This window comes from Oryctolagus cuniculus, chromosome 12, assembly GCF_051225735.1.
Source record: "Oryctolagus cuniculus isolate XC-2025 breed Fujian yellow rabbit chromosome 12, ASM5122573v1, whole genome shotgun sequence".
NCBI classification, from domain to species: domain Eukaryota; kingdom Metazoa; phylum Chordata; class Mammalia; order Lagomorpha; family Leporidae; genus Oryctolagus; species Oryctolagus cuniculus.
Genome location: NC_142878.1, coordinates 117,126,989 through 117,141,739, shown reverse-complemented (window position 1 = coordinate 117,141,739; position 14,751 = coordinate 117,126,989). Strand labels below are relative to the sequence as shown.

Below are 14,751 nucleotides of genomic sequence, written 5' to 3'. Positions count from 1 at the left end.
TCTTTCTTTAAGATTTTGTAATTCTCATCGTAGAGATCTTTAACGTCCTTGGTTAAGTTTATTCCAAGGTATTTGATTGTTTTTGTAGCTATTGTGAATGGGATTGATCTTAGCAGTTCTTTCTCAGCCATGGCATTGCTTGTGTATACAAAGGCTGTTGATTTTTGTGCATTGATTTTATATCCTGCCACTTTGCCAAACTCCTCTATGAGTTCCCATAGTCTCTTGGTAGAGTTCTTAGGATCCTCTAAGTAAAGAATCATATCATCTGCAAAGAGGGATAGTTTGACTTCTTCCTTCTCAATTTGTATTCCTTTAATTTCTTTTTCTTGTCTGATGGCTCTGGCTAAAACTTCCACAACTATGTTAAATAGCAATGGTGAGAGTGGGCATCCCTGTCTGGTGCCAGATCTCAGTGGAAATGCTTCCAACTCTTCCCCATTCAATAGGATGCTGGCCGTGGGTTTTTCATAAATTGCTTTGATTATATTGAGGAATGTTCCTTCTATACCAATTTGCTTAGAGTTTTCATTATGAAAGGGTGTTGAATTTTATCGAATGCTTTCTCTGCATCTATTGAGAAAATCATATGGTTTTTCTTCTGCAATCTGTTAATGTGGTGAATCACATTGATTGATTTGAAATGTTGAACCATCCCTGCATACCAGAGATAAATAATCCCACTTGGTCTGGGTGGATGATTTTCCTGATGTGTTGTTGTATTCTATTAGCCAGAATTTTATTGAGGATTTTTGCGTCTATGTTCATCAGGGATATTGGTCTATAATTTTCTTTCAGTGCTGCATCTTTCTCTGGCTTAGGGATTAAGGTGATGCTGGCTTCATAGAAAGAATTTGGGAGGATTCCCTCTTTTTCGATTGTTCTGAATAGTTTGAGAAGAAATGGGATTAGTTCTTCTTTAAATGTCTGGTAGAATTCAGCAGTGAATCCATCTGGTCCTGGGCTTTTCTTTGTTGGGAGGGCCTTTATTACTGTTTCAATTTCTGTTTCAGTTATGGGTCTATTTAGGTTTTCTCTGTCTTCATGGTTCAATTTTGGTAGATTGCATGTGTCCAGGAATCTATCCATTTCTGATAGGTTTCCCTGTTTGCTGGCATACAAGTCCTTGTAGTAATTTCTGATGATTCTTTTTATTTCTGTGGTGTCTGTTGTTACGTTTCCTTTTTCATCTCTGATTTTATTGATTTGGGTCTTTTCTTTGTTTAGTTAGTTGGGCCAATGGGGTGTCAATTTTGTTTATTTTTTCAAAAAACCAGCTCCTCGTTTGGCTGATTTTTTGTAATTTTTTTTTGGATTCAATCATGTTAATTTCTTCTCTGATTTTAATTATTTCTCTTCTTCTACTAGATTTGGGTTTGGTTTGCTGCAGTTTTTCTAGGTCCTTGAGATGCGCTGAAAGCTCATTTATTTGGTACCTTTCCAATTTCTTGATATAGGCACCTACGGCTATAAACTTGCCTCTCAATACTGCTTTTGCTGTATCCCATAAGTTTTGATATGTTGTGTTGTTATCCTCATTTACTTCCAGAAGGTTTTTGATTTCTCTTTTGATTTCTTGAATGACCCAGTGTTCATTCAGGAGCATGTTGTTCAGTCTCCATGTGTTTGCATACTCCCTGGGGTTTTCTGAGTTGCTAATTTCCCACTTCATTCCTTTATGGTCTGAGAAGCTGCATGGCATGAATCTAATTCTTTTAAATTTGCTGAGACTTGCTTTATGGCCTCGTATGTGATCAATCCTAGAGAAGGTTCCATGCACTGCTGAGAAGAATGTAAAATCTTTAGATGTAGGATTGAAAGTTCTGTAGATATCTGTTAGATCCATTTGGGCAATAGTGTCAATTAAATCTGCTGTTTCCTTGTTGATCTTCTGTCCGGATGATCTGTCTATTTCTGAGAGTGGAGTATTGAAGTCCCCCAGTACTATTGTATTGGAATCTAAGTCTCCCTTTAAGTCCCTTAACATATCTTTTAAATAGACCGGAGTCCTGTAATTAGGTCCATATGCATTTATAATAGTTACATTTTCCTGTTGAATTGAACCCTTAATCATTATATAGTGCCCCTCTTTGTCTCTCTTAACAGTTTTTGTATTAAAGTTTATTTTGTCTGATATTAATATGGCTACACCTGCTTTTTTTTGGTTTCTGTTGGCATGGAATATCTTTTTCCAACCTTTCACTTTCAGTCTGCATGCATCTTTGTTAGAGAGATGTGTTTCTTGTAGGCAACAAATAGTTGGGTTGTGTTCCTTGAGCCTATCAGCCAATTGGTGTTTTTTAACTGAAGAGTTAAGACCATTTAATGTTCAATGTGACTATTGATACATAGTGACTTTGCCCTGCCATTTTCCCGGAGATATTTTCTAGTAGATGCTTTGAGCTTCCCATTCTCTTTTACTGGTGGTTTTTCTTCCTTTCCCTTCTTTCATATTGATGGCCGTGTTTCTGTGTTTCTGAGTGTAGCACATCTTTAAGTATCTTTTGCAGGGCTGGATGAGTGGCGGCAAACTCTTTCAATTTCCATTTGCTATGAAAGGTCTTTATTTCACCTTCATTCACAAATGAGAGCTTAGCAGGATATAATATTCTGGGCTGGCAATTTTTCTCTCTTAGCACCTGTGCTATGTCTTGCCATTCCCTCCTAGCCTGTAGTGTTTCTGATGAGAAGTCTGCTGTGAGTCTGATTGGAGATCCTCTGAGAGTAATCTGATGTTTCTCTCTTGCACATTTTAGGATCTTTTCTTTATGTTTCACTGTGGTAAGTTTAATTGCCACTTTTCGTGGTGAGGATCTCTTTTGGTCATGTTTATTGGGGGTTCTATGAGCTTCCTGTACTAGGATGTCACTGTCCTTCTCCAAACCTGGGAAATTTTCTGCTAGTATCTCACTAAAAAGGCCTTCTAATCCTTTCTCCCTCTCCATGCCTTCAGGAACTCCTAGAACCCGAATGTTGGGTTTTTTAATAGTATCCTGAAGATTCCCGACAATATGTTTTAGATTCCTAATTTCCTCTTCTTTTCCTTGGTCTGACTGTATCCTTTCCTGTTCTCTCTTCTAAGTCCGATATTCTCTCTTCTGCTTCACCCATTCTGTTTGTAAGGCTCTCTATTGTGTTTTTCATTTGATCTATTGAATTCTTCACTTCAGTCACTATCACAGTTTTCTGTTGTACTAGTTGTTTCATTTCATTTTGATTCCTCCTTAATATTTCATTTTCACTAGAGAGATTTTCTTTTTTTTTTTTTTTTTAATTTTTTTATTTTTTTTTTTGACAGGCAGAGTGGACAGTGAGAGAGAGAGACAGAGAGAAAGGTCTTCCTTTTGCCGTTGGTTCACCCTCCAATGGCCGCCGCGGCCGGCGCGCTGCTGCCGGCGCACCGCGCTGATCCGATGGCAGGAGCCAGGAGCCAGGTGCTTTTCCTGGTCTCCCATGGGGTGCAGGGCCCAAGCACTTGGGCCATCCTCCACTGCACTCCCTGGCCACAGCAGAGAGCTGGCCTGGAAGAGGGGCAACCGGGACAGAATCCGGCTCCCCGACCGGGACTAGAACCCGGTGTGCCGGCGCCGCTAGGCGGAGGATTAGCCTAGTGAGCCGCGGCGCCGGCCACAAGAGAGATTTTCTATCTTGTCCATTAAGGATTTCTGTAGTTCAAGAATTTGTTTTTGAGAACTTCTTAATGTTCTTATCAATTTTTTGAGATCTGCTTCTTGCATTTCTTCTATGTCATCATCTTCATAATCTTGAATTGGGGTGTCTTTTTCATTTGGGGGCGTCATGGTGACTTCCTTGTTTTTATTACCTCGGTTTTTGCGTTTGTTATTTGGCATATTGGAGATATTTGGTTTCTTCACTGTGGTGCTTTTTCTTGTTATACTAAGACTCTAGATTAAGTGGACTGTCTGTTTTTGATGGAGCCTTAGAGGCTTGAGATGGTTGTGGCCTGAGAGCTCTGTTTGGTGTGCCAAAGGTGATACTCCCAGGTTAGGCATGGTAGATCTCTCTCTCTCTCTCTTTCTTTTTTTGATTCAAAAGGGAAGTAATTCCGCACAGCTGAACAAAGTTGGAGGTAGTTAGCAGGCTAATGATATACCCACAGGAGCCAGAGATTGGAAGCTCTTTCCCGAGGACCACACAGGGAATCTGTTCTGCCCTCAGGGTGGGCTCAGATTCTCTTTCAGTCTCCCACTGGGTTGCCAAAGTTACGGAATTGTAGCATCTCTGGAGAGTACTCATGTGAATTCTGTGGGTTCTCTCCCCCACCGTCTCTTTTTTCATAGTCTCAGTTCAGTAGCACCACAAATTTACTAGGTCCTAATCTCCTGTTAATTCGCCCCACCCAGAGTCAGGTTTTTCTGCTAGGCTCAGGGCCGATGCAGACCTGAGGTCGCTCTGCTTATGACGTAAGTCCAAGATGGCGCCTGCTCTTTGTCTTACTCGCCCTTGAGAGGTGAGCAGAGAGAGAGAAACCTGTGTCCGTACCAGTCACCTTTTTTTTTTCTCTCTCTCTCTCTCTTCCAGTTAGCCTGGTGAACTTTTCCCCCCCAGGGGTCGTTCCCTCTAGTCTCCTCTCCCGGCTTGCCTGCCAGTGTCTCGGGTTATTGAGGTTCGGCTCACCTCGCATTCCAGCGCTGGTCTGTTGAGTCTGCCACTGGTGTCCCGAACTGTGGGCTCCCACGCTCTCCATGCAGGTCCACTGTGAATCACACGTTCCGGAAGAGTTTCTTCTGCTGTTTCTTCCCCTACTCTTCCTTGAATCTGCAGTATCTCCACTTTTATTAAACTGTCTCTACCCGGACTATCAGTGTGCTCCCTTCCTATTCCACCATCTTTCCTGTACTACATTTTTTATTTCATCTTAAACTATTACCCTTTTTCTGCTTTTTATTGTTTGTATTATTTTCCTATCTATTTCTGTTATTATTTTGAGCTTGGATCAGGAACATATTTTTAGGCTATTAACACCGCTTAAAACCAGGAATGTTGGTTTTAAATTAAAAAAATCTAAGAATTTTTAAAGCACTATTAGATAATGAATTTTCAGAAAGCCTGAAGCCTTCCCCCAAATATACATTGTGTGTGTGTGTGTGTGTGTGTGTGTGTCTGCATGTATGTATGTATGCTGATATTTGACTTTTCATTCTAGTTTGAAATGTGTTCCTCTAACAATGGGAAATTGTAAGCAAATCAGTCACTGTAGTAGCCTTCCAGACTAAAATGATTTGATAGTTTCAGTGTGAACCACAGCATTTCAGTGTTTTTTTTTTTTCAGTTTTTTGCCTAAGAGGTAGAAATATTTTCATGTAATTACTACTTATCAAAGATGCCATTCCAGCATTTAGAATATAATCATAAATCTCTGTTATGTTGTCATTATTCTGACCTTTTTTTACTGGGTTTAATGTTATAAAATAATATGATGATGCTTGCTTTCATTCTATTTAGGATTTCAAAAGGTAGATTTTGTTTGTCATGTTCTTGTGGTAGCTGATCATCTTCCTTTGTCTTGGTTAAAAGAAATATCAGAATTGGCATTAACTGAAAAGTGCAAATATTTTTAAACTAAAAGATTAGTATGCTTCAGGGATAGCAGTTTTATTGATTTCATGATGTCATCATAGTAAAATATACCATTATTGTTTCAAATACAAAAAATCAAAAGCCTTTCAATGATGGCATGCCACCATTTGCTAGCACATCCTAATGTCAGAAATATAGGAGAAGTACACATCTTAGACTGCAAATATGTTAATTTGTATTGAAATGTCATGAAACCTTGAATGATAATGATGTAGCATTTATGGGGATTTTAAGCATGAACGTATGAAAGTGGAATGTTTTTGCTTGCTCTGAGTTTGGATATAACTCTGGTTTTAATTATCCATGTCCTATTGTTTGCTGGAGTTTATGTGTAATTCTTTCATTAATATATCTCAACAAACCATGCTTTTTTCTCCCAAACTTTTCTCTACTCATCGTTTCAGTTAATTTCATTCCTGTTCTTTATGATCTCTTTTTTTCAACTGTTAAAACTGACCCTTGGCAGGCGCCATGGCTCAATAGGCTAATCCGCCACCTTGCGGTGCCGGCACACTGGGTTCTAGTCCCAGTCGGGGCACCGGATTCTGTCCCAGTTGCCCCTCTTCCAGGCCAGCTCTCTGCTGTGGCCCAGGAGTGCAGTGGAGGATGGCCCAAGTGCTTGGGCCCTGCACCCCATGGGAGACCAGGATAAGCTCCTGGCTCCTGCCTTCGGATCAGCACGGTGCGCCAGCTGCAGCGCGCTGGCTTCGGCAGCCATTGGAGGGTGGACCAACGGCAAAGGAAGACGTTTCTCTCTGTCTCTCTCTCTCACTGTCCACTCTGCCTGTCAAAAAAATAAAAAATAAATAAATAAAACTGACCCACCTTTTCTCTGTAGGTCGTATTTCCCCCTTTTATACTCTCAGTGTCACTATGCTAGTTGAGGTAACAATTTTCCATCCCTTTTGTGTGTTGCCACAGTAATTTTTAAATAGTGTTTCTCTCTTCTGATTTCTAAAAAAATTAACTGTCTTCTCTGTTTAGATATTTTTAATCACTTATGTTATATATATATGCTGCCTCCTGCCCGCCCCCTCCAGCCCCTCCTGGTTCCAGGCGCCCCTCCTGTGCTTGTGTCCATGCACGTGAAAGCACGCGTGTCCCTCTCCCCCTTGCTCACGGGTTGGTCTGGTGGCAGGGGCCCTGAGGGAGGTGGAGACACTTAGAGGATGGAAAGCATAGTCTGGGCGTGCAGAAGGCTAACAAGGGAGGCAGAGCTGGCTTTGACCTGTAACGGGGAGGCACGAGCCAGTTCCCAAACGGGCTTCCATTTTCCGTGGAGGCAAGTGCAGGTGACAGCCGCTGGCCCCTTGGTCTGTTTATGTGAAACCAGTTCCCGCAGCCCTTGTGGTCTCTCTCTATTGTTACTACAGTTTTTCTTTTCGTTGTTATTTGGGGTTCCTTGTGTTCTGTCTCTCTCTCCGACTCTCCACGCCAGACCCGCAGTGCTGTGGGGAGGAGCCGTGACTAACCAGGCTGCGGTGAGATGTAGCAGGAATCGCTCCCAGCAAGCCGCGGGGCCGGGGCTGCCGCCGCAGTAATCGCTATGGAGTTAAAGCTTTATTTAGCCTTGATCTGTGCCCCCGCCCCCGTAGTAAGGTCTTGCCACATTTTATTAGTGAGGTTGAGAGATGTATTACTTGTTTGTTGTTCTCGTCCCCTCCCCGAGTATTAAACTGTGAAGTTTGTGATTTGTTTAAACTCTGGGTGAATCGTAGCTTACTTTGCATGTCCAGCTAATTTGTTTCCATACATTTTGTTTGATTATTCTCTCTCTCCTTCTCTCAAGGCTTTTACAAAAAAAAATATATATATATATATATATATATGTGTGTATATATATGGATCTTCTGAAAAGTTTTTTGAGGTGCAAGTTTTTTTTTGTTTTTTTTTTTTTGTTTGTTTGTTTTTTGTTTTTTGTTTTTTCTCTCTGATTAATGGACACGATGCTGAGAGTCAATCACTACAGGAGGAAGCGTCTGGCTGTGAGAGCGAAGTCCCCAGGGCGGTCTCGCACGCAGCTCGGTTGCCCATTCAGAAAGATTCGTCAGACGTTCGTCTCTTTCCTCTCCCCTCTCTCTTCAAGAAGGAAGTTGATCCTATTGATTTCAGCCCATGCATTAAACAGGAAACAATAATAAATGTGTAGAATTCATATTTTTCTAAAGAGAACTTAAAAAACTGCTGCTACACGTTATGTACAAAACTGGTTTATGCCACATGAACAGAGAATCACAAGTTTGGTTTTGGTACTTTTTGTTCCTCTTTGTATTCAGTTGTATAGAACTTCCAGATTCAGAATGAAAAGAAAGCTGTTCTGTATCAAACCATCTAAAGCAATAAATGTTATATTTTAAAAACGGAAAAAAAAAGGTTAAAATTCCTTACACTGCCATGAGGTTTTTTTATATTATAATTTTTTGTTTGTTTTTGTTTGTTTTACAGGCAGAGTGGACATTGTGAGAGAGAGAGAGACAGACAGAAAGGACTTCCTTTTTGCCGTTGGTTCACCCTCCAACAGCCGCCGCAGCCAGCGCACTGCGGCCGGCGCACCACACTGATCCGAAGCCAGGAGCCAGGTGCTTCTCCTGGTCTCCCATGCAGGTGCAGGGCCCAAGGGCTTGGGTGATCCTCCACTGCACTCCCGGGCCACAGCAGAGAACTGGACTGGAAGAGGTGCAAGCAGGACAGAAATCCAGCTCCTGGACCGGGACTAGATCCCCGTGTGCTGGCACCACAGGTGGAGAATTAGCCTATTGAGCCGCAGTGCCGGCCTTATATTCTAATTTTATATTTGCTCTATTTCATTGTTATTTCAGGAACTGTGAAGGGAGTGCATGGTGATTTTTTCTATTTTTTATTTTCTGGGATTTTTTCTTAGCTCTGGTGTCTTATTGACTCACTTTTCTTGAGCATTGTGGTTATCTTCTCCTTAGTTATCAAAGATAGCAATAGCCCTGATCTCTTTTTAAGCAAGAAAAGAAAAGCATTAAAAGACAGAGCATGTAGTTCACTTGGTCAGATGACTTTCCTGACCTCCTGTGGTTTGTCTTGGTCTTTGCTGTACAATTCTCTTTCCTCATTAATTTCTTCATCTTCCCATTACTCAGCAAAAGAGTGATTCCACAGCCATTTTCCTGTATTGATTGGGACTCAGAGTAAGTAAGACGAAAAGTGGAGGGGTTCAAGAAGCTAATGTTAAATGCTGTGTAGGTAAAAGATTCTGGGAAATTCTCTAAACAAGCAGATTATTCCATATGTAAAGTTACTGGGACTGTAAGTAACTGTAGAATCTTCTGCACAGTATATCAGGTGCTGTACTATCATGATCTGTATGATAAGATGTAAAAGCACTTATTTTCTGTGTGTCTGTATATCAATAAATTCTGATGGATCAATTAAAATTCACATATTTTACAGAATTACTTCATCCATTTCTTTTAATTTAAAGAAACATCATTTTGGAGGGTTGGCGCTGTGGCTCAATGGGTTGACACCCTGGCCTGGAGCGCCGACATCCCATATAGGCATAGGTTCTAGTCCCAGCTTCTCTTCTTCTGATCCAGCTCTCTGCTGTGGCCTGAGATGGCAGTGGAGGATGGTCCAAGTCCTTAGGCCCCTGTACCCACATGGGAGACCCGTAGGAGGCTCCTGTCTCCTGGCTTTGGATTGGCACAGCTCTGGCCATTGTGGTCATCTGGGGAGTGAGCCAACGGATGGAAGACCTCTCTCTCTGTCTCTACCTCTCTCTGTGTCCCTGTCTTTCAAATAAATAGAATAAATCTTAAAAGAAAGAGAAATATCATTTTCACTTTTATGGAAAGGGGAATAACTGCTGTACAATGAAAAGGAAATTCCCTCATCAATAAAACTTAAAAATATTCAGAAATCATTTACTGGAATATAGTATGTTCTTATGTGTTTGATTATAGATGACACAAATACACTATCTATATTCTGTTTTGGTTAAAATTTCTGCATGTGTGACTTCATTTTTTCCTTATAACCCCAATTCTTTTAGTATCATAAGATGGAAAATGAGTTCTATATAGGCCTCAATATAGGTTATTATTGGCAAGGACTTGTTTAGTTTTCCTGCTCTAAATATTCAAATGTTATAACTTTAGAAAGAAATATATTTATTTACTATACTAATGCCTTTCTAAAAATTTTGTAAATCTCTATCTTCCTTTGTATATACTGATAATACTTCTGTTACGCTGCTGGAATTTACAGTTGTGTGTAATGCTGAAGAACTGAAACTGTCTTGTTCACAGCTTACAGGACTGAGCATGGCAACTTTACTGGAAGCAAGGTATATACCCTACATACATTATATGACTCTTGCAAAAGCATATATTGATACATAAAAGTCAAGTAAGTGTAAATTATGATGCTTTCTTAGGTGAAAAGAAGTCAATAAATGCTAATGATTTAAGAGTCACAGGCATTTAGAATTAGAGGGATCTTATAATACAGCAATACACAATTCTTCTTAAGTGCTGAAACTTAACTAAAAAGTGATCGCTGTTAAATATAAGAGTGGGAATAAGAGAGGAAAGAGATGTGCAATTCGGGACATGCTCAAGCTGACTTACCTCAAACAGTAGAGTTAGAAACATACCAGGGGATTCGAATTCAATCCCATCGAGGTGGCATGTACCAATGCCATCTCACTAGTCCCACTGATCAATTTCTGTTCACAATTGATCATAATGATAGGACTAAGAACCAAAGGGATCACATAAACAAGAATAGTGTCTGCAAATACTAGCTGATAGAATCAAAAAGGGAGAGAATGGTCCAACATGGGAAGTGAGATACACAGCAGACCCATAGAATGGCAAATGTCCTAACAGCACTCTGGCCTCAGAATCAGCCCTTAAGGCATGCGGATCCGGCTGAAATGCCTATGAGAGTATTTCAGGCATGGAAAGCTAAGACACTCTGGGGGAAAAAAAAACCTAAATGAAAGATCTCCGTGAGTGAGATCCCAGTGGAAAGAATGGGTCATCAAAGAAGGAGGTACCTTTCTCTGAAGGGAGGAGAGAACTTCCACTTTGACCATGGCCTTGTCTAAATATGATCAGAGTCAGTGAACTCAGGGGGCTTCCATAGCCTTGGCAGCTCATGACAAGAGCCTAGGGTGATTACTGAGGCCATAAACAAGAGTGTCAATTTGTTAAGTCAACAACAGGAGTCACTGTGCACTTACTCCTCATGTAGGATCTTTGTCCTTAGTGTGCTGTACATTGAGATTTAATGCTATAACTAGTACTCAAACAGTATTTTTCACTTTATGTTTCTGTGTGGGAGCAAACTGTTGAAATCTTTACTTAATGTATGCTAAACTGATCTTCTGTATATAAAGAGAATCGAAAATGAATCTTGATGTGAATGGAAGGGGAGAGGGATTGGATAAGGGGAGGGTTGCGGTTTGGAGGGACGTTATGGGGGGGAAGCCATTGTCATCCATATTCTGTACTTTGGAAATTTATATTCATCAAATAAAAGTTAAAAAAGAAAACAAAACAAAACAAAAAATAATAACATTTATACATTTATTTTTAATATGAGGTCAAAATATTTTATTGAGTATAAAGTTAATGGTAAGAAAATTTAGAGTATTTTCATGAACATATAAATTTCATATTAGACTTCTTAATGTCAGTTTGCATTTTAAAGCTTATTGCCTAGTTTATTTCTATAAATAATGTACTTGGTCCCCTGTGCACAGAAGAAGCTGCTGGCTCCTAGCTTCAGACAGGCCCAGCTCTGTCCATTGAAGCTATTTGGGTAATGAACCAGTAGATGGAGTCTCTCTCTCTCTCTCTCTCTAATAAAATTAAAAATAAAAAGTTTTATTCTATCTATTTGAATAGCAGAATGATGGGAAGGGAGGAAGGGAGAGAGAAAAACTGATCATCCATCATCCATCCATCCTCAAATGGCTGCAACAGTTAGGTTGAGCCAGACTGAAAGCAGGAGCCAGAAACTCAATGATCTGGGTCACCCATGGGGTGATAGGAGCAAAAGTATTTAAGTCATTTTCCACTGCTTCCCCAGGCACATTAGCAGGGAGCTGGAATAGAAGTGGAGTAGCTGAGACTTAGAGGTAGTAGCTCACCACACCAGTACCACAGCACTGATCTCATTTTCCTTAGAGATTTATTTAGTTGAAAGGAGGCTGACAGAGAGAAGGAGAGACAGAGTGAGAACTAACAGATTCTTAATCATTTCCAGGGTTCAATATAAAGAAAATTATTTGCAGTTTGGAGCTGACATTGTGGCTCAACATGTTCAACCACTGCCTGTGATGCCAGCACCACATAAACATGCCAATTAATTTGGTTATTTACTTGGCAGTATGAAATATCTGAATATTTGAAAATTTTGAATCGTATTAATTCAATTGGGTTTTAAGATAAGATGTTATATCATATTTTAGCTCTTATAATGTTTTAAGTGATGATATTTTAAAGGCTTTTTCTGTGTTCTATCAATAATGATAATGGTTTGTTTTTTACAGTGACCATAGGATTACCATTTAAGGCAGTATTAGGTAAGAATACTCAACAGAATAATTTCCCAATGAATTATAGTATATTAGGATATTTTTAAATTGAAAAAAATAGGATTTCTTTCAGAGCTCATACATAAGTTATATTCAATATTGAAGATATTTACACTTTTATCACTTTGATTTAATTATTTGGCAAACTAAGTGATAATAATTATATACTATTACAGCTTTTTTAAATTGAAGACATTTAATGATGAAATAATATTTGTTTTAATTTCCGTACTCAAAATCTCAGAGAAAGTATTTCATTATTTATCAAATTCAGGAAAGTGTCATACCTAATATGGAAAAATTAGTGTGTAATAAAATGGAGTTTTTCTCATGTTTTCTTGGAAGTCTCATAGAAAAACTTTTAATTACATCAATCAAAATTTTCTCAGCCTTGTAAATTCTGGAAATCATTAGGTATTCTTTGCTGTTCCTACTTAATATTACCATACATTAGAACCAATGGGATATTTAACTATTTTTTAAAAATAAAATTGAGGATCTGGCATTTGGTATAGCTAGTTAAGCCACCACCTGCAATGCCATCATCCTATATGGATGCTGGTTTGTGCCTCAGCTGCCCCACTTCTGATCCAGATCCCTGACAATGCATCTAGAAAGTAGCAGAAGATGACCCAAGTTCATGAGACCCTGCCACCCATGTGGCACCCAGAAGTTCCTGGCTCTTAGCTTAAGCCTGGCCCAGCCTTGGGTGTTACAGTCATCTAGGAAGTGAATCAGCAGATGGGAGCACTCTCGCTCTCTCTTTTCCTTCTCCTTCTCCTTCTTCTCCTTCTGTAACTCTGCCTTTCAAATAAATAAATCTTTAAACCTAAAGAAAACAAAAATACTTTTTGCAAGTTTTCTTAAATGGCATATTTAATTATAAAGATTCCAGCAATGGATAGAAAAATCATAATATCATAACAAGTCGTGCCAAATATACGTATTTGGAAGCATAAGATGTAGGTATATTTTTGAAAGAATAAATAAATATGGAACAAATTATTCAAAGACTCTGTTTTCTTTCTTTTTTCTGTTTTCTTTCCTCTTCTTTACCCAGCCTCCATCTTTGAAGCCTGACACCATTTTACTGATGCTGGAAGAAGAAATGGGAAATTTCTAACAGAAGTCTGTATTTAATGTCATTAGCTTTGGTAGAACACTACTAAATATATAATTAATATTTTAAGTTATAACAATTGTAAAACATAAAAATAAAAATACTATACCCTTAGGTTAAATGAATTGGGATAAATAAGTGCATTTCCTCTAGCTACCTCCCCTATACCTGTAGAGATTAGCATTAGGACATTTAAGAAGCCATATTGTGCTGGAGCAGAGAGAAGAGGAAAGAAACAAACAGAAGTCAGGAGATGTTAATAGTTTTGGATGTTGGGAGGAACAGCTAAACAGAATTCTATAATTAATTTAGAATGTTTGATCCAAATTTGTGAGGGCTGTGGTGAGTGCTTGGATTTAAGGAGCATAAACTCTTATTCCTTTCAACAACCTTATTCAACAACATGATTGCTGATTCTTCATTCTAACAGAAGATTTAGAGATTTGCTCTCAGGAGAGCTAGACAAAGAAAGTCCTCATAGAGGACTGCACTATCAAAGATGAGACACTATTTTCAACACATTTATCTCCAGAGAATTGGTTTAAATAGATGATGTGACCTATACTGACTGATGTTTGGACATCCTACAACAACGGATCTCAGGTTCTACATAGTCCCCTACAGTGGGTTAGCCATATGACAACCCTACATAGAATTTATAAACAGGTGTGTGTGTGTGTGTGTGTGTGTTCACTTTTAACTGTTTACAGAATCCCTTTCTGCTTGGAAAATAACCTATTAAAGTGAAATTTTGGCATTAACCTTATTTACTATGTCTAGTCAACTCTGCACCTCATTGAAAAGTGCTCTGGAGATCCAGAGGTGTTCTTTTTTATAATTCCCTTTCTAGTATTTTCACCATTTGAAATTTATAGATATCCAACTATAATGAGATCATTTTCAGGTAGAATCACATAGTTGTGCTCCTTATAGATGTTTTATTTTCTCTTTCTATTTAATAGTACTTAATTCTGGAAATTAAGCATTATCTGAAATGCTTTCAAAATTGGCAGCAATATTTCTTGCTCAAGATCATAGTTCATAATAGTATGTGTGTAGATATTTGTAATATTTTACTATTCTAACTAGTTTCCTACTTGTTTGCTACTTTCATAGAAGTTAGGATTAGAAGAATAGCATCTAACTGAGAAGTAGTGAATTTAAGTAATTTGCTTCATGTTATGTGCATAAATATGATTGCATTGTACATTAATTTCTATGGCCTCTGTTTTATCAAAGCGCTGTATTCTATTTACTAAAATTTGTAGTTATTCTCTTGTTTCATCTTTAATTAATTTTCAAAAAAATCACCTTATGTTTGTTTTTACCTACGGAAACTATGCTTAAGAATAAAAAACAAAAACTTAAAGATAATTTACATAAACATTTAGATAGTTCTGTAGCTTATTTCCTTTCAGATATTTTTCATAGTCTACCATGTAAGGTTTAGTTGAAA

The 14,751-nt window shown here is 38.7% G+C and overlaps 1 long non-coding RNA gene across 1 annotated transcript; it reads left to right on the top strand.

Moving 5' to 3' along the window:
• The first annotated feature begins 9,802 nt into the window (after window positions 1-9,802).
• Window positions 9,803-13,351, top strand: LOC127485349 (uncharacterized). Its single transcript, XR_011381179.2, has 3 exons — window positions 9,803-9,916; window positions 12,131-12,163; window positions 13,236-13,351. It is a non-coding gene; the product is annotated as an uncharacterized LOC127485349 (long non-coding RNA).
• The last annotated feature ends 1,400 nt before the right edge of the window (window positions 13,352-14,751 follow it).